This window comes from Elephas maximus, chromosome 5, assembly GCF_024166365.1.
Source record: "Elephas maximus indicus isolate mEleMax1 chromosome 5, mEleMax1 primary haplotype, whole genome shotgun sequence".
NCBI lineage: Eukaryota > Metazoa > Chordata > Mammalia > Proboscidea > Elephantidae > Elephas > Elephas maximus.
The window spans coordinates 162,669,760-162,689,193 of NC_064823.1; the positions used below are offsets into that span (position 1 = coordinate 162,669,760).

A 19,434-nucleotide genomic window follows, 5' to 3' on the forward strand; every position below is an offset into this window, starting at 1 on the left:
TCACCGAGGGCTGTGGGGTTGCTGAGGGCTGTGGGGTTGCTGAGGGCTATGGGGTCACTGAGGGCTGTGGGATCACTGAGGGCTCTGGGATCACTGAGGGTCGTGGGGTCACTGAGGGCTGTGGTGTCACTGAGGACTGTGGGGTCACTGAGGGCTGTTGAGGGGTCACTGAGCAGCTGTGGGGGGGTCACCGAGGGCTGTAGGGTCACTGAGGGCTGTGGGGTCGCTGAGGGCTGTGGGTCACTGAGTAGCTGGGGAAGGAGCTGCCTGCCAGAGCCTGGGTGTGGCTGCACTTGGCACCACCTTTCTTGTGCAGCCATTGCTGACCCTGTGGCCAACTGGTGCCAGTGGTGGGCCTCTGAGCCATGGACTCTGGCCGTCGTTGGCCGCAGGCCTCCCACCTGGACACCTTCCCCTTGCGGCCCCATCCTCCTCGTTCTTGGTGAAGTGGCAGAGCACTGGCCCTGTGAAGGGCTCAGATATGCCCTTTCCTGAGCTCCTGCCCTAGCCACAGGGACTGCTTTCTCTCTTCTCGCCCCTTTTCCTTCCTGGCCCGGGGTAACCAAAACTTTCTAGAACCTCTGCTGATTTTTGTCTGCATCCTCGGGGCTTGACATGGGGTGGGGTGTGGAGAAGCTGGGTAGCACTTGTTTATTGAATACGAGGCTGGGTGAGCTGCTGGAATCCTATGGTAGGGTGGGGCTCCTGTCAGCTCTGATTGTCCCATTTCACAGAGCGGGTGACTGGGCCCCCATCTTCCTGCCTGCCTGTAGCATCTTTCCTGTCCTTGTTCAGTTTCTCACCCCTCAGGGCTCAGAACACTTCCTCCAGGAGGTCTTCCTGGACCCCATCCGTTTTCCGTGACTCTGCCCCACCTCTTGTCATGGGGCTATAATAGTCTGCTCCCTCTCAGCCTCCCCCCCGTGCCCTGTGAGTTTCCTGAGGACAGGGATGTGGCCGCGGTCCCACCTGTGGCCCCAGCTCTGGCTGGCACCGAGGAGCCACCCAGCAGTGTTGTGGAAGGGATGAGCAGTGTCTGCCCGCCACATGCTATGGGCAGTTCTAAGGCTCGGGGCTCTGCTGTTTGTCCCTGGCGGTAGTGGAGTCCTTCCTGCACTCTGGTCTGCCCCCAGGAGATTCAGCACCTCCATCCTTGCCTGTCTCAGGGCCTCACCCATCCTCAGCCCCTTCTCTGAGGCTCTGGGGAGTGGAGGTGGCCCAGCAGAGCCTGGGTGCTCACACACGTGCTGAGCCCAGAAAAGAAACACTGGGGTTTTTATTCTTGCATCTTCTTAAAAGGAAAATAGCATCAACAAGTTAAAAATAAACTATTACTTTAAAAGGGCAAAAGCAGCCCAAACAGACACAGAACCGATGAAGAGACCCTGGCTGAAGGCAGTGAGTGGATGCATGGCCACGTGAGGATGGACACCATTCAGATGGGGTGCACTGAGCAGGGCTGCCTCAAAGTCCAGCCCTTCTGTGGTCCGGGGTCCAGAGAAGACCCCCATGAGGCACAAGGAGACTGCGTGTAATGTGTGGAAGGAAGGAAGGACAGGGTGTTTGTCATTGGAACAGCTTCTTCCAGAGGGTCCACATCTGCACACCTGGGGGGAGGGGGCAGCCGGGGAAGGCTTCCTGGAGGAGGTGACGTCTGCCCTGAGGCTTGAAGGGCTTCCAAGCAGAGGGGATGCTGTGGAGAAGGTGCAGAGGGAAGAGTCAGTGGTGTGTGTGTGTGTTGGAGGGTACCCCTGCTAGAGCCATGGGTAGGAGTAGTGCTTCCAAACTGGGGAGCCCTGGCTACAAATCCCAGCTCTGTCCCCCAGGGGCCTTGGTGGCCTCAGGCAAGCCACCAACCTCTCTGAGCCCGAATCCGCTCACCTTAAAATGTAAGCAGTACAAGCATGTACTATTATAAGATACCATGATTATACTATTAGAAGGCATCATGAGGAATATGGGATCAAAAGAGGAGCATTTTTTTTTTAAGATGGGGTCATTACAGAGTTATTGTGTGTTAATGGGGATGCGGAGCCCTGGTGGCGCAGTAGTTAAGAGCTCGGCTCCTAACCAAAAGGTTGGCAGTTTGAATCCACCAGCTGCTCCTTGGAAGCCCTAGAGGAAGTTCTGCTCTGTCCTGTATGGTTGCTATGAATCAGAATTGACCTGATGGCGATAGGTTTGTTTTTTTCTTTTGGTTAGTGGGGATGGGGGAACAGTGGTGGTTCAGGGGTAGGCTTCTCACCTTCCATTCAGGAAGCCTGGGTTCGATTCCCAGCCAGTGCACCTCATGTCAGTGGAGGCCCACATGTTGCTGTGACGCTGAACAGGTTTCAGCCGAGTTTCCAGACTAAAATGGACTAGGAAGAAAGGCCTGGTGATCTAAGTCCAAAAATCAGTCAATGAAAATCCTATGGGTCACAACAGTCTGTTCCACAGCCAATCATGGGGATGGCGCAAGACCAGGCAGCATTTGGTTCTGTTGTGCTTGGGTCACCAGGAGTCACGGCCGACTCAGTGGCATCTCACAAAGATTAGTATGTGTAGGGCAAAGCTCTCAGCACAGGGGACATGCTGGTTGATGCCACACCTAGTGCCAGTGCCTGTGGAGCACCATGTGGGGGTGCCCAGGAGGCGGCTGGGGTTCCAGGCTGGGCTCGCCGTGGAGAGCTCCGTGCCTGGTGTCTTAGTCTCCCAGTGCTGCTACAGCAGGAGTACGAATGGGTGGCTTCAACCAACAGATATCTATCTTCTCACTATTGTTATTGTTGTTGTGTGTTGTCGAGTCGATTCCAACTCCTAATGACTCTGTGTGACAGAGAACTCCCCGTAGGGTTTCCTTGGGTGTGGTCTTTATGGGAGCAGATCGCCAGGTCTTTTCTCCCGCAGAGCCACTGGTGGTTTTGAACCTCTTTCAGTTAGCAGGGGAGTGCTTAACCACTGTACCACCAAGGCTCCTCCCTCTCACAGTTTAGGAGGCTGTTGTTGTTAGGTGTCGTCGAGCTGATTCTGACTCACAGTGACCCTAAGTACAACAGAATGAAACCTTGCCCACCCTCACAATCGTTATGCTTGAACCCATCGTTGCAGCCACTGTGTCAATCCAGTCTTGTTGAGGGTCTTCCTCTCTTTTGCTGACACTCTACTTTACCAAGAATGATGTCCTTCTCCAGGGACTGGTGTCTCCTGATAACATGTCCAAAATGCACCATACTCGTTTCTAAGAAGCATTCTGGCTGTACTTCTTCCAAGACAGATATGTTCATTCTTCTGGCAGAAGTCCGAATTCAGGGCTGTCTCTGTCAGCTCTGGAGGAAAGCCCGGTCTCTCTTCAGCTGCCGTTCCTCAGTTCCTTGGTGATATTCATGTGGCATCTGTCTTCCCCCGTCTCTGCTCATTTGCTTCTTCCTTAACCTGCTCTTTCAGTATCTCGAAAGTGATTGGCTTAACACACACCATACGCTGATATGCGATCTGTGGTGTCCTGTCTAGTACCAAGGCCATAGAATTTTGCAAGACCAACGACTTCCTCATTGCAAATGCCTTTTTCAACAACATAAACAGTGGCTATACACATGGACCTCTCCAGATGGAATACACAGGAATCAAATTGACTACACCTGTGGAAAGAGACAATGGAGAAGCTCAACATCATCAGTCAGAACAAGGCCTGGGGATGACTGTGGAACAGACCATCAATTGCTCTTGTGGAAATTCATGTTGAAGCTGAAGAAAATTAGAGCAAGTCCATGAGAGTCAAAAATATGATTTTGAATATATTCCTCCTGAATTCAGAGACCATCTCAGGAATAGATCTGATACATTGAATGCTAATGACCTAAGACCAGATGAGTTGTGGAATGACATCAAGTACATCATACATGAAGAAAGCAAGAGATCATTAAAAAGACAGGAAAGAAAGAAAAGGCCAAAATGGATGTCAGAAGAGACTCTGAAAGTTGCTCTTGAATGTTGAGTAGCTAAAGCAAAAGGAAGAAATGATGAAGTAAAAGAGCTGAACAGAAGATTTCAAAGGGTGGCTAGAGAAAACAAAGTAAAGAGTTATAACGAAATGTGCAAAGACCTGGAGTTGAAAACCAAAAGTGTAGAACACGCTTGGCATTTCTCAAGCTGAAAAAATTCAAGCCTTAGATTGCAATAGCGAAGGATTCTATGGGGAAAATGTTGAATGACGCAGGAAACATCAAAAGCAGATGGAGGGAATGCACAGAGTCACTATACCAAAAAGAACTGATCGGAGCTCAGCCACATCAGGAGGTGGCATATGACCAAGAACAAATGGTACTGGAGGAAGAAGTCCAAGCTGCACTGAAGGCATTGTCGAAAAATGAGGCTCCAGGAATTGATTGAATAGCAGTTGAGATGTTTCAACAAACGGATGCAGCACTGGAGGTGCTCACTCGTCTATGCCAAAAAATTTGGAGGACAGATGCTTGGCCAACTGACGGGAAGCGATCCATATTTGTGCTCATTCCAAAGATAGGTGATCCAACAGTATGTGGAAATTATTGAACAATATCAATTTCACACACGAGTAAAATTTTGCTGAAAATCATTCAATAATGGTTGCATCAGTTTTTTGACATGGAACTGTCTGGTCCTGCGTCATCCTCACAATTGTTGCCACACTTGCGTCTGTTGTTGCAGCCACTCATCAACATCTCTTTGAAGGTTGTCCTAGTTTTCGTTGACCCTCTACTTTACCAAGCATGGTGTCCTTTTCTGGCCATTGGTCTTTCCTGATAACGTGTCCAAAGTAAGTAAGCAGAAGTTGTGTCACCTGCTTCTAGGATATGTCAGATTTAAAACAGATCCGGATTTGAATGTTGTCATCGGTAGTTGTGTGGGGTTGGCTCTGACTCATGGCGACCTTATGTATAACAGAAGGGACCGTGGCCCAGTCCTGGGCCATCTTCATGAACGTTGGTATGTTTGAGTCCATTGTTGCGGCTATTGTAACAATCCATCTCACGGAGGGTTTCCCTTGTTTTTGCTGACCTTCCACTTTATCAGCCGTGATGTCCTTTTCTTACAGTTGGTCTTTCCTGATGACGCGTCCAAAGTAAGTTAGCTGAAGTTGTACCATCCTTGCTTCTAAGGAGCACTCTGGCTGTATTTCTTCTAAGGCTGATTTGTTTGTTATTCTGGCAGTCTGTGGTATAGTCAACATTCTTCGCCAGCACCACAGTTTGAACGCATCAATTCTTCTCCTTCTGTCTTCCTGACTTAGAGAAGGAGGGGCTTTACTAAGAAAGAAAGACTATTTAAGTAGAGAGAATGCTCTGATCTCAGAAATCTGCAAGTGCCTCAGGAATCAGGCAAAAAGAGTGAGTCTTTTATGGAGGTAAGTGTGAACAAGGCTAGAAACCAGGTGTGGGGAGTTGGACCGGGGGTGGGTGATCAAATGGTAAACCAGAGAACATTTCACACTGAGGCCAGCCTGTTCTCCAGGAGTGACCCTGGGGTGGGCCGAGGGTAAACTGAAGTTCAGGGACCTGGTTTGGTTGACAAGCGTTCTGCTCCTATTGACCAGTGTGGACAAGCAGTTCAGTTACTCATTCATGAGGCAAGGAATGCGAATGTGGAGATACGTGTCTGGCCTTGTTGTAGGTAAGCCAGGGGTGTTATGGATTGAATTGTGTCCCCCTAAAATGTGAGTTAGCTTGGCTAGGCCACGATCCCCAGTATTGTGCGGTTGTCCTCCATTTTGTGATCTGATGTGATTATTCTGTGTTGTAAATCCTGACCTCTGTGAAGTTAATGATGTTAATGAAGGAGCCCTGGTGGTGCAGTGGTTAAGAGCTCCGCTGCTATCCAAAAGGCCAGCAGTTCGAATCCAGTAGCCACTCCTTGGAAACCCTATGGGGCAGCTCTACTCTGTCCTGTAGAGTTGCTATGAGTTGGAACCGACTCAACAGCTTTGATTTTTTTTTTCTTTTCGTATGGCTTTAATGAGGCAGGATTAGAGGTAATTATATTAATGAGGCAGGGCTCAATCTACAAGATTAGGTTGTACCTTGAGTCAATCTCTTTTGAGATATAAAACAGAGCTGAGCAGAGAGGAGGGGGACCTCATTAGCACCAAGCAAGAAGAGCCAGAGCGGAGTATGTCCTTTAGACTCAGAGTCCCTGTGCTAAGAAGCTCCTAGAGCAGAGGAAGACGATGCCAAGGACCCTCCCCTAGAGCTGACAGAAGGAGAAAGACTTCCCTGGGAGCTGGTGCCCGAATTCGGGCTTCTAGCCTCCTAAACAGTGGGAGAGTAATTTTATGTTTGTTAAAGCCATCCACTTGTGGTATTTCTGTTATAGCAGCTCTAGATGACTAAGACAAGGGGCATCTATGAGTCTTATCTAAGTCATATGGGGGGTGGGTCTTTGCATAAGCCTTTTTCTGGAACATAAAGGATGGGGGACTTTTTTAACATTAGTGCTTTCCAGGATCAAGAGGTTCAGGTAAAATTCATCTGTCGTGGAGGAAGTACAGCCAGAATGTACCTTAGAAGGGAGGATGGTGAGACTTGGTCTCACATACTGTGGACATGTTATCAGGAGGGATCAGTCCCTGGAGAAGGACATCATGCTTGGTAAAGTACAGCGTCAGTGAAAGAGAAGAAGACCCTCAACAAGATGGAATGACACAGTGGCTGCCACAATGGGCTCAAACACAGTAGCAATTGCAAGGATGACTCAAGACTGAGCAACATTTCGTTCTGTTATCCATGGGGTGGCTGTGAGTCGGAACTGACTCAGTGGCACCTAACAACAACAGCAACAACAGGTAAATAGGATTCTGCAAGGGAAAGAATTGGAAGAGATAGTCCAGAGTCGACATACGCAAACATTGTTTACTTCACAGGTGGTCAGAGACATTCATCGGTGCACCAGCACTACGGCCAGCAGTAGCCAGCATCCCTGCCCGAGAGGCGTTCACCAGCTCTTGTCCACCCCCTCTGCTGGGCCTCATCTCCGCATCTGTGAAATGGGGGCACTGCAACTTCCTGTTGGGATCTTTGAGCTGTGTGTGGGGTGGGGACCCATGGAGGAGTGGGGCTCCCTCCCCGCCCCTGGGATCAGCCACAATTGGCTCCATGCTAGGAGGGTGGGGATGGCCCAGGCTGCCCACGTTAGATGAAGGGCATATCAGCATCGCCCCCCCCCCTTCTCAGGAGATAGAAGGTCAGTTTGCCTCTTCAGATGCCAGGACCAGACTTCAGGCTGTCATGGTCTGGGCAGGGGTTTCCTTGGCCCCTTCTTGCCACGAGGCTGGGAGTGGGGAAGGGCACCACACAGCATGCTTCCTGGGGTAGCTTGGTCTGAGTATGCCCAGCCTAGAGGTAAAGGAACCCCTAAGGCAGCCTGGGGTCCCACCAGGGTCAGGCCCAGGCACCCCAATAGTGGAGTGCTGGGTACTGGGCCTCTATGTTCTGTTGCTCTTGGTGAGTGTTCACTTGCTCCCCGGCCCAGAAGGGGATGGGCAATGGGTAGAAGTCAGGGTTCTTGGCCCCCCAGCCACATGGGCTCATAGGACCCTTTGCAGGAGAGGGGCGGGCTCACCGAGCCTCAGCTATGCATGTGAGCCATGAAGACCCTACCAGCTCTTACTGGATTGTTGTTGTGGTGAGCCACCCTCAAATCAGCCCTGACTCACGGTGACCCCACGTGCATCGGGCTGAAACGCTGCCCCTCCTGCATATCCCTGAGATCCGTTGTGAATCAGTCCAGGTGACCTACAGGGTTTTCACTGGCTGATTTTTGGAAGCAGATTGCCAGGCCTTTCTCCCTAGTCTGTTGAGTCTGGAAGCTTGGCTGAAACCTGTTCAGCATCATAGCAGTCTGCAAGCCTCCACCGACAGACAGGGGGCAGCTACACACGAGGTGCACTGGCCGGCAGTGGAGCCCAGCTCTCCTGTACGGAGGGTGATAATTCTACCACCGACCCTCCACTGCCTCCTCCAGGGTTGTTAGGAGGCTCGAATGAACCAAAGACTGAGGAGCTGGGCACACTGGCCCTTAGTACCTGCTGGAGGAGAGCTTTCTGCTAGGTAACCCTGAGCCCATGCAACCAGTCCCACACTGCCAACGTCTCGGGCCCCTGTAGGCTTCCCCTATGTGAGGCAGGGCCCCTTAGATTTACTCTCTAGTTATGCTGGGTGTCTGGGACCCACCTTCGGGACACAGCTCAGCCCCCCTTGGCTGCCCTCACCCTCACTGTTGGGCCAAGGCCAGGACCTGCGGTGCCACAGCCCTGATCTGCCTTGGCTCGGCAGACCCTGCCACCAGACCCCACCCCCTGATGGGGTCTGGCCTGATGACCCTGCCCGCCCCCGTCTGCCTGAGGGCCTGGCGGCTCTGCACCCCGCCTCGTGCCCATCTGCCAGCCTGGCAGCACAGCAGCCCTCGAAGCTCAGTGGCCAGCAGGGCGGCAGGTGCTGTTGGGAGGGACAGGCAGGTTTCTGTCCATCGTCAGGCCCAGGACACAGAGCAGGCCTGGGAGAAGACCTCGGGGCCACTGATGCTCCTGGGATGCCTGGGACAGGAGTGGACAGTAGATCCTAAAGGGATGGAGTGAGTGGGTGTCTGTCCCCCCAGGATGGATGCACCCTTCGATGCCCTACCCAGGAGAGTGGCCTCCTCCCTGCTCAGACAGTCCTGGGCCTCTCCGTCTCTCCTGGCTGTGCTGCCCAGGCTGTCCTTGTCTGTGTGTGTGGACTCCCTCCAGCTGGGATGTCCCAAGGCTGGGGACGGCTTGGTCCATTTCAGCGTCCTCAGATTGGGCCTAGAGGGTGGGCAGGGCTCAACAGGATTTGGAGAGTGAGTGAATAAATGGGTGAGAAAATGAGTGAATGAGGGAGTGAATGAGTGAATGTGTGAGAGAATGAATGAGTGAGTGAGTGAGTGAATGAATGGAGTGAGAGTGAATGAGTGAATGCATGAGAGTGAATGAATTAAAATGTGAGTGAGTTAATGATGAACATGTAAGTGAATGAATGAATGTGTGAGTGAGAGAGGGAATGAATGCACGGATAGCAGCCAGGATTTGGGTGTGTTTGGTCCCACATGGAGGAAAGTGCCTCTCACAGCCCCTCTTACTGAATTCTCACACCTGGCTTCGTCGCCCTCTAACCACGTCTCCCGGGCTCCCCCACTCACCCCACTTAGCACGCTGCCTTTCTGGGTATCATTTGAGCTGGCAGGGCAGCTCCTGCCTCAAGGCCTTTGCACATGTCATTCCCTCCACCTGGTGCACAGTTCTCCATCCACGTGGCTCTCACCTTTGCCCCCTTGGGTCTCTACCCACATCCGTCTTCTCAGTGAGGTCTCCCCTCATTCGCCACTGATTGCAACAGTGTCCCCTCACCCCCCCAGCACTCCTTCCTTTCCCTGCTCCATCAGTTTGTTCCTAACCCCCCTCCATCTGACTGACCCTCTGTTTACTGTTTTGTCTCTCACCTGCCTTCCCAGCTCTGTACTGATGCCCTCCAGGCAGGCTACGCTTTCAGCCTGTTTGCTTCACAGGTGCTGTCCTAACAGGGCCATTGTCCCCAGACCTGCCAGCCACTTAAAATGTGCTTTTGGAAAGAGCAAAGGTCCCTGGGCAGCAAAAACGGTTAAGAACTTCACTACTAACCTAAAGGTTGACAGTTCGAACACATCCAGTGGTGCCGTGCAAGAAAGGACTGGCGATCTGCTCCCGTAAAGGTCACAGCCAAGAAAACCCTATGGAGCAGCTCTACTCTGCCACACAGGTTGCCAGAGTCGGAATCGACTCATAGTGATGGGTTTGGTTTAGAAAGGAACGGGTGAGTAAAAGAATGCATTTTACACAGTGAACGGAGGTGGGTGGCTCGTTGGGGGTCACACACAGCCTCAGTGGCTGAGCTGAGCTGCCAACCCAGAGCTCTAGCACCGGTTTTCTGAAGGGAAGGCCCGAGGCAGAAGCCGGGTATGTCCTGGGAACAGAAACACCGTGGGCGCCACAGATCATGGGCGGGATGGGGGGACAAGTGGGGACGCCTGGGCTGGGAGGGCAGGCTGGGGAGCCAGGCCAGGCCCGGGATGGAGCCACCTTTCAATGCCAGCACCGACCTGGTCCCCAGGGCAGTGGGAGCCATGGAGGGCTTTAGGCAGGCCATGGGGGGGTCAAACCCTCACTTGAGAAGATGACTGCTGCACTGGGAAGGGGGGGGGCTGGAGGGGCCAGGACAGGCAGGCCCAGAGCCACCATGATGCAGAGCTGGCAGCCAGAGTGTGTGCAGATGGAGAGACGCTGATGGCTGGGAAGGTGTGAGGCAGGCTGTCTGAGCGTGCTGTGCAGACCCCGGCCGCCCTACCTGGGCACCGTCTGCCGTGGGCACTCCTTTCTGATGTCTGCCGGGTGGTCCTGGGCAGGGGGCAGACAGGTCTGGGCAGCGACTCCCCCAGCCGTGTGTGTGTGTGTGTGTGTGTGTGTGTGTGAGAGAGAGAGAGAGAGAGAGAGACATGGAGTGGGTGGGGAGCCCGGAGGGAGGTTCCAGCTTGGGACTGGCAGAGGAGAAGGTGCCACCCAGTGACAGGCAGGCAGCCTGCGGTGGAGTGAGCTCGCTGACGGGCAAGGGGCTAAAGCTGAGATTGGGGCCCGCCTGGGGCTGGCGTGTAGACAAGAGTCAGTCAGGGTGTGGTGGGGGCAGGAGCGAGCTGAGCAGAGCAGCTTATTAACGCACAGCCCTGGACCTTCCCAGGTCCCAGGTCCCAGGCCAAGGTGGGGGTGCCATGGCGGGGCAGTGACTGCTAATGGGAACAAGGGGAGGCTTCGTATTGGTGGGACACTCCACACTCAATACACAACACACATGCACCCGTCACACACCACACATATACACACCACACACACAATACATATATACCACACCACATACCACACACACCACACATATATGCACCACACACCACACACAGCACACACACAAACCACAATACCACACCACATATACACAGCACACACACCACACACACACACTACCTATACACACCACACACCACATATATCAGATGTCACACACACATCACACGTATACCATACATCACACTGTATATACATATATATACACATACCACACACACACACCCATCACACCACGTATACACTCCACACATATCACAGTACACACCACACACACACACCTGCACACACACCATGTGGAATGCACACACAGCCTCCACCTCAGACACAGGTCCTCTATCTCAGATTAGAAGGCTGCACTCCTGTCCCCTCTCCCACCAGCTCAGCCTTCCATGTCCTTGTCTCCCCACACCCCTCCTCTCACAGAAGGAACCCTGGCCTCACCCTTGACCACCAGCTGTCCCCAGTCCTGGTGCCAGTCCATCTCCAGGTCCAGAGGCTTCACCTTCCAAAGGTCTCTCTGTCACCCCCGCCCTACCCCTGCCATGGCCCTGATCCAGGCCACCGTCTCCTCTCTCCTGGACCAAAGAACGTCAGCCATGATGGGGCGGGTGGGTTTAGACTCCACGTCCTTAGGGGGCAGGACTGTAAGGTCACATGGTACAGAGTGTGGCTATGGGGGGCGGTGAAGAATTGGGCCTATTACCCCTTTCTCTGTAAGCAATTCCCAATAAGCAGCATCATGATAAACAGAGAGGACACTGAAGTTGTCAAGGATTTCATTCTACTTGGATCCTAACAACAATAACACATTATGCTGAACAGGTTTCAGAGGGGCTTCCAGACCAAGACGGACTAGGAAGAAAGGCCAGGTGATCCGCTTCTAAAAATCAGCCAGCGAAAACCCTGTGATTACAACAGTCCAACCTATAATCAGCCATGAGGGTGGTGCTGGCCTGTTGTGCCTGGGGTCGCCAGGAGTTGGGGACAAACTCAACAGCAGCTATGAGTAGAAGCAACTCGATAGCACCTAACAACAACAGGTGACCATGTTTTCTCTATATTCGCATGTTCCAGCACTGTTGCCCTCCTGCTCAGACAGGTGCCCACCTTTCAGTCCCTCCAAGCGCCTCCCCTGCCTCACTCAGAGCTCACCTGCCATTAGGCAGCACCTGAAAGACCGGCATAAAAACCGGGTGAAGAACAAACCTGCCAGAGAAGATGCAATTCCCAGTTTTTCCAGTTACTCCACCACCTGCTGTCCCTTCCATTGTCACCTTTCTGAATGTTGAAAGGGGTTGTTGTTGTTGATGGTGTGGTTAGCTTCTGCCTAGTCAGTCCCAACTCATAGCGACTCTATGAACGACAGAACGAAACACCACCTGGTCCTGCGCCGTCCTCACAATCATTGCTATGTTTGAGCCCATCGTTGTGACCACAGTGTCAATCCATCTCATTGAGGGTCTTCCTCTTTTTCGCTGACCCTCTACTTTACCAATCATGATGTCCTTCTCCAGGGACTGATCCCTCCTGATAACATGTCCAAAGTACGTGAGAAAAAGTCTCGCTGTTCTTGCCTCTAAGGAGCACTCTGGTTGTACTTCTTCCAAGACAGATGTGTTTGTCCTTCTGGCAGTCCATACTATATTCCATATTCTTTGCCTACATTATAATTCAAAGGCGCCAATTCTTCTTGGGTCTTCCTTATTCATTGTCCAGCCTTTAACATGCATATGACGCGATTGAAAAAAACACCAGGGCTTGGTGACATCTTTGCTTTTCAACACTTTAAGGAGGTCTTTTGCAGCATATTTGCCCAATGCAATGTGTCATTTTATTTCTGGACTGCTGTTTTCATGGACGTTGATTGTGTATCCAAGTAAAATGAAAATTTTGACAATTTCAATTTTTTCTCAGTTTATCAGGATGTTGCTTATTGGTCCAGTTGTGAGGATTTTTGTTTTCTTTATGCTGAGGTGCAATCCATACTGAAGGTTGTAGTCTTTGATCTTCCTCGGTAAGTGCTTCAAGTCCTCTTCACTTTCAGCAAGCAAGGTTGTGTCGTCTGCATATCGCAGGTTGTTAATGAGTCTTCCTCCAATCTTGATGCCCCGTTCTTCTTCATATAGTCCAGCTTCTCTATTTGCTCAGCATACAGATTGAATAGGTCTGGTGAAAGGATACAACCCTGACACACGCCTTTCCTGACTTTAAACCAATCAGTATCCTCTCGTTCCGCTCAAACAACTGCCTCTTATTCTATGTACGGGCTCCTCATGAGCACAAGTGAGTGTTCTGGAATTCCCGTTCTCTGCAATGTTATCCATAATTTGTTACGATCCACACAGTCGAATGCCTTTGCATAGTCAATAAAACACAGGTAAACATCCTTCTGGTATTCTCCGCTTTCGGCCAGGATCCATCTGATATCAGCAGTGATATCTCTGGTTCCACGTCCTCTTCTGAATCTGGCCTGACTTTCTGGCAGTCCCCTGTGGATGTCCTGCTGCAGCCCTTTTGAATGATCTGTTTAGCATAACAGCACTGTGGCCCAGGCCCCTCTCCACAAGTAGGGGCCCCCTCCTCAGCTCCCACACAGCCCCTGACCACAGTCTGACCACCACGACTGGACAATCCAAGAGGGAAAGCTGATGGGAATCCCTCCCAGGCCACCCTCACTGTGGACCCTGGATGGAAGGGGACATGGTGGGACAGGTCAGCCTTTGAGTGACGGTGTGGCCTGTGGAGAGGCCAAGGAAATAAGAAACAAGACAAGGGTCACAACCCCTGGGGAGGGGCTGCCCTCCGACGGCATCCGGAACCCCCTTCCTGGCTTCATTACACTAGAAGCCCACACCCACCCCGTGTGGTAAGCAGAACACAGATTGGTACAGGTGGTTAAGCACCCGATTACTAGCCCAAAGGTTGGTGGTTCAAACCCACCCAGAGACACCTTGAAAGAAAGGCCTGGCAACCTGCTTCCAAAAAGGTCACACCATGATCACAGAGTCCTACTCCGCATCCATGGGGAGACATCGTCAGCCCCTTCTGGAGCCCCCGCCTTTCCTGTCACACCAGGCACTGGCGGGCGGACATCCTGGGCCCCCTGTTACAGAGCAGACGCCACGTTAGCCAGGCTGCTTTCGCTATGAGGTCCTTGACTGTGGCCCCTTCTTTCGGGGGTTTGGAGGTGGGACGTGTCTCTGCAGACTCCATTCGTTCTGGGCTTGCTACTCTCCTGGCCAGGTGGTCTTGTGGGAGCTGCCCAGGTAGATGCATGAAGAGAGGTGCAGGGCCTGGTGTTAGAGCTGCCATGCTGGGATCCTGCCCATTCCCTGCTTCCTGTCTGGGTAGCCTCAGTTTCACTGTCCGTGAAATGGGCCTGGTCACATTAACCTCCCAGGGTCACAGGACAATTAGGTTATTATGTGATGCTGGAGGTGAAACCCTGACTAGATGCCTTCTGGCTCCCAGTGGCTCTGAAGATGTTGATGATGACTGCTGGTCCCCTGATGGTGCCTGCTCTAGACCTCACTGGTGTTCCAGGCTCTGGGGCCGTCCATGGCCAAGGAGCCAGCAAAGCCTTTACTCCAGCCTCCACAGGCCAGCTTTCCACTCTGTGGCTCCATGGGGTGACTCAGGCGCACCTCAAGTCTAATGTACTTGAAATGAAACTCTGTCCCCCAATCTCTGAAAACCTGGGTTTTCTCTGTGCCAGAAAATGGCCATGTGACTCCCTCAATGGTTCATAACAGCACCCTGGCGCATCCTTGGGTCCTCTTTCTCTCTAGCCCCCATTTCCAACCCACCCTCCCGCCCTTTAGGCTCTTCCTTGAAAACCTGGCTAGAATCTGACCATTGCTCACATTTTCCACTTCCACCTTGTGGTCTGAGTGGTCATGCTCTCCTGCCTGGGCTGTTGCCTTCACCTGTCACTGGTCTCCTTTGATGATTGGCTGTCTGCCACCTATTCTGCACACAGAGGCCACAGAGGGTCATTAAAAAGGTAAATCACATCCTGTCTCTCCCTGCCTGAGGCCCTTCAATGGCTTGCACACCTCCCTGTTAGCAAAGCCAAAAACTTCGCATCACTTAAAGATGCTGCGAGAGCAGTGGTGGCTCAGGGGTAGAACCGTCACCTTCCATGTGGGAGACCCGGGTTCGATTCCTGGCCTGTGCCCGTAATGCACAGCCACCGCCTGTCTGTCCGTGGAGGCCTGCGTGTTGCTGTGATGCTGAACAGGTGTCAGCGGAGCTTCCAGACTAAGATGGACTAAGATGAAAGGCCTAGCAGCCTACTTCTGAAAATCAGCCAGTGAAGTTCCTACGGATCACACCAGCCTGAGATGCCATCCTGGGGATGGCGCAGGACCAGGCAGCGTGTCATTCTGTTGTGCATGTGGCCTCCGTGAGTTGGGGCCAACTCAGTGGCAGCTAAGACCAGCAGCAAAGATGCTACCTAGGCAGTCATCTCCCATACCTCTGACCTCTTCTCCTACCAGCTTTCCCCTTGCTCCAGCCACCCGACTCCTCAGACAGTCACAGTGTGTTCCAGCCTCCGAAATTTTGCACCTTCTGTTTCCTCTCCCTGGAATGCTCTTCCAAGGACAGGTTCCCACCTTGCCCCCAGGCTTCCTCCACACATCTCCTCAGAGGGCCTCCAAGCCTCCTCACCTGGAGCAGAAGCCCTGGTGGCTCTACAGGGCCTTCTGCTTTGCTTACTCTTAGCACTTACCAGTGTGTGATACATTGTATCGCTTTGTTGATTTGTGTATTGTCTGCCTCACTCCGCTAGAATGTATGCTCCCTGAAGACAGGGACTTCGCCTATTTTGTCCCCCATTTCATCCTTAGACCTAGAACAATGCCTGGCGTTGATGGGTCCTTAATACGTGTTTGCTAACGAATTGCATTGCATTGGGCGTATCAGCTGCAAGGATCACTTTAAAGTGTTAAAAAGCAAAGATGTCATCTTATAAAATTAAGGTGCACCGGATCCAAGCCATGGGGTTTGCAATTTCCTCATATGCATGTGAAAGCTGTACAGTGAATAAGCAAGACCAAAGAAGAATTGATGCCTTTGAATTGTGGTGTTGGAGAAGAATATCGAATATACCAACAACCAGAATGCTCCTTGGAAGCAAGCATGGAGAGACTGTGTCTCACATACTTTGGACATGTTATCAGGAAGGATGAGTTCCTGGAGAAGGACATCATGCTTGGTAGAGGGTCAGCGAAAAAGAGGAAGACCCTCAAGGAGATGGATTGACACAGTGGCTGCAACAATGGGTGTCGACTCATAGCGACAATTGTGAGGATGGCGCAGGACAGGGCAGTGTTTCGTTCTGTTGTGCATGGGGTCGCTATGAGTCGAAACCAACTGGATGGCACCTAACAACAACAACAACAATGAATCTAATGAGTGAATATTTGTTGAATGAGTGTTTGTGGGTGGATGGACATGTGGATGGATGGTGGAAGAAGGGCTCAGTGGATGGGTGGTTAGAAGGGTGGTAGATGAATAGGCAGGTGGTTGGCCAAGTAGGTCATTCTGTTGTACGTTGTCTTAGGTTGGGTTCTCTAGAGGAGTAAAACCAGTGAAGTGTATATACAAACATACACAGAGAGATTTATTTCAAGGAAATGGCTGACAAAACTGTGGAGGCTGGCAAGTCTAAATCTGTGGGCCAGGCACCAGGCTGGAGGCTTCTCCTGACTCACATGGTTGCAGGGGCTGATGACCCCAAGATTGACAGGTTAGACGGCAGGCTACTGGCTCACGTCCCAAGAAATGGAGGTCAGAGGATGAGGAGGCAAATGCAGGACAGAGAGAGGGCGAGCTTTGGCAGAACATCCATACATATAAGATGTAGGCCACGCCCCCAAGGAAACTCTCCTTTGACCTGATGGGCAGCTCACGTCAGATCACAAAATGGAGGATGATTACACAATGTCTGCCAAACCACCGAGTGTCATGGCCTGGCAGAGTTGACACATAACCTCAGCTATCACATACGTGGTGTTGCCATGAGTCAGAGGCAACTTGATGACAGCCATCTATCTATATGTTGTGTAGATGAATGACTCGTGGGCGGTTGGTTGGCAACGTGGGTGTGCCTGTGGCTGTATAGGTAGATGGATGGGTGGGTGGGTGGTTTAACGAAAGGATGGCATTGAATAGGTGGGTGGGGTGGAAGGATTGTGCTAGGATGGGCTCTTGGAAGCGCCAATGTGTGAGTGCAACAGGAGGAAGATAGGCTTGACTGGTGGGTGGACGATGGTCAAGGAGCTGGAGTGGTGGACACTGGGGTTGTAGACAGAGCAGTGGCCGGATGATGGTGGGAGGCTAGCAGACTGGACAGGACAGCGGATGGAGCCACCCCACAGTCCACCCCTTATCTTGCCTTGCCCCTTGGTGCTCCCAGGACTGGGTCAGAACTGGGTTTCTCTCCAGTTGTCAGAGCTGGGGCATTTTGCCCAACTCTGTCCAGTGTCCTCCACTCAGCTTCCTTTCCTGACCTCCAAGGACACTTGAGGCTCTGAGGGTCTGTGAGATCCCCCACGGTCTTCAGTCCTCTCAGGGACTCCCAGCTCAACAGGAGTCTTGTTGTTCTTCTGAGTTGTCATTAAGTTCATTGCCAAGAATCCAGGCAAGTCTTGACTCCAGCCTCCACAGGCCGACTTTCCCCTCTGTGGCTCCATGGGGTGACTCGGGGGCACCTCTAGTCTAATGTCTGTCCCCCAATCTCCCCAAACCTGGGTCTTCCTCGTGCCAGAAAATGGCCACGCCACTCCCCCAGTTGTTCATACAGCAACCGAGGTGACCCCATGTGTGCAGAATAGAGCTGCTCCCCAGGGCCTTCAAGGCCGTGACCTTTTGGAAGCGGATCACCAGGCACCTCTGGGTGGTTCAAACCACCAACCTTTTGGCTAAGTAGTCAGGTGCTTACCGTTTGGGCCACCCAGTGACTCCTTAACACAGGCCTCAGCAGGGTCTTCTTGAGCAGAGCCCTTGGCTGTGAGGTGGCCGCAGCTCCTGCTGGAGAAATTTCATGGGAGGAGGGATTCTTCTGGGAAAGGCCAGGGGTGGGCCTGACCGAGGGGTGGGGAATTAGACATGGCATTTCCCAGATGTGGTCATACTCTGTGGACGCTGAGCTGAGGCCAGGCCAACCTGCATGGGAGGTGCTGATCAGGTGGAAAAGGTCCACCACCCCTTGCCAGCTAGCTCCTGTTTAAAAGCCAGGGAACCAGAGATCAGTGCTGCCAGGATCCCACGTGCAAACAAACAGAGCGACTCTAACAAGTCAGGGACTGGGGGTGCCTCCCTCTCAGGCTGACGTTCCCTCTAAGTCACTGGGTCTATTAGGAAGGCTCCAGGCCTGGTGTCTCCAGGGATGCGGCTGGCGGCTGTGCCCCTCCTGCCTTGGTCCTCCACAGGGCTGTTGGCCACCTCACCTGGGGCAGCAGCACCACTTGTGTTTGGAGGAGCAGCTCCAGGCCTGCTTCCTCCACGCCCTCTGAGAGCTGGCCACCCTTAGATAGCCCTGCTCGCTTTGCGGATGGGCCACTGAGGTCCCCAGGGAGGGGCCTGCTGGGGTCTCAGCTCAACTCGGGAGCACAGCGTAGGCTCTGTCTGGGCCCCCTGACCCTGGGCCTCCCACCACATGGACTCACTACATGCCCGTGGTGGACCACTGATACCCTCCAAACACAAGTCAGCCCACGCCTCAGACTCTCGATGATTGAACTGCTCAGCTCCACCTGCAGATGGCTTCATGACACCTGTCCTCATCTCCTGCTTGCTCCTCCTGCCACTCGGCTCCACCAGACAGAGCATATACGGCTCCCTGGTACTGCGTACCCAGCTCCATCGGGCCTCAGGGCCTTTGCACGTGCCGTACCTCAGCCTGGAAACTGTCTATTCTTCATCCGTCCTCCAGGAAGCCCTCTCCACCTTCAGTCCCTGTGGTTGAAGCTGTTTTGACCCCTCCCCTCCCGGCTTCAATAGCAAGACCCAGCGTGGCCAATAGGAGGGGGCACTGTGTCCCCCTTGTCCTGGCATTGGGCCCACATTGGGCCAATCCCAGGCTTTGACTGGCACCACTGGTCTTTCTAAGCTGGTGGGACACAAGCCTGCAGTTGTTTGGACCACCTGGGCCACCACTGGAGGACAGGATGCCTGAGAATAGGTCCAATGCAGAGAACAGTAGCCTGAGAGATGGCGAGAGGGGTTGCCCCTGAGTCCCTGGATCCAGCTGTGCCTGAAGGCACACAGCTCACCAGTTACATGAGCCATGAAATGAAAAAATTTAAATGAAAAAATTATTAAAAATTAATAAACATTTTTCTCTATTTAAATTTATTTTTGCTCGAGCTGGTTTAAGTGGCGGCTGTTACGACTGACCAGAAGGCTCTTGTCCCCACTGTGCTAATCTCGGAGTCAGGACCCAAGTGTGCATCTTTTCCCAGAGTTTATGTCCCCAGATGGAGGGCATGGATCCCTGAGTCCTGACAGTGCCCTGCTCAGCCTGT

The 19,434-nt window shown here is 52.6% G+C and overlaps 1 protein-coding gene across 1 annotated transcript in view; it reads right to left on the reverse strand.

The window, feature by feature from the left end:
- The window catches only part of LOC126077377 (uncharacterized), a 1,154,420-nt gene that overhangs the window by 377,856 nt on the left and 757,130 nt on the right, over positions 1-19,434 (reverse strand). The gene's annotated exons all lie outside the window — the stretch shown is intronic.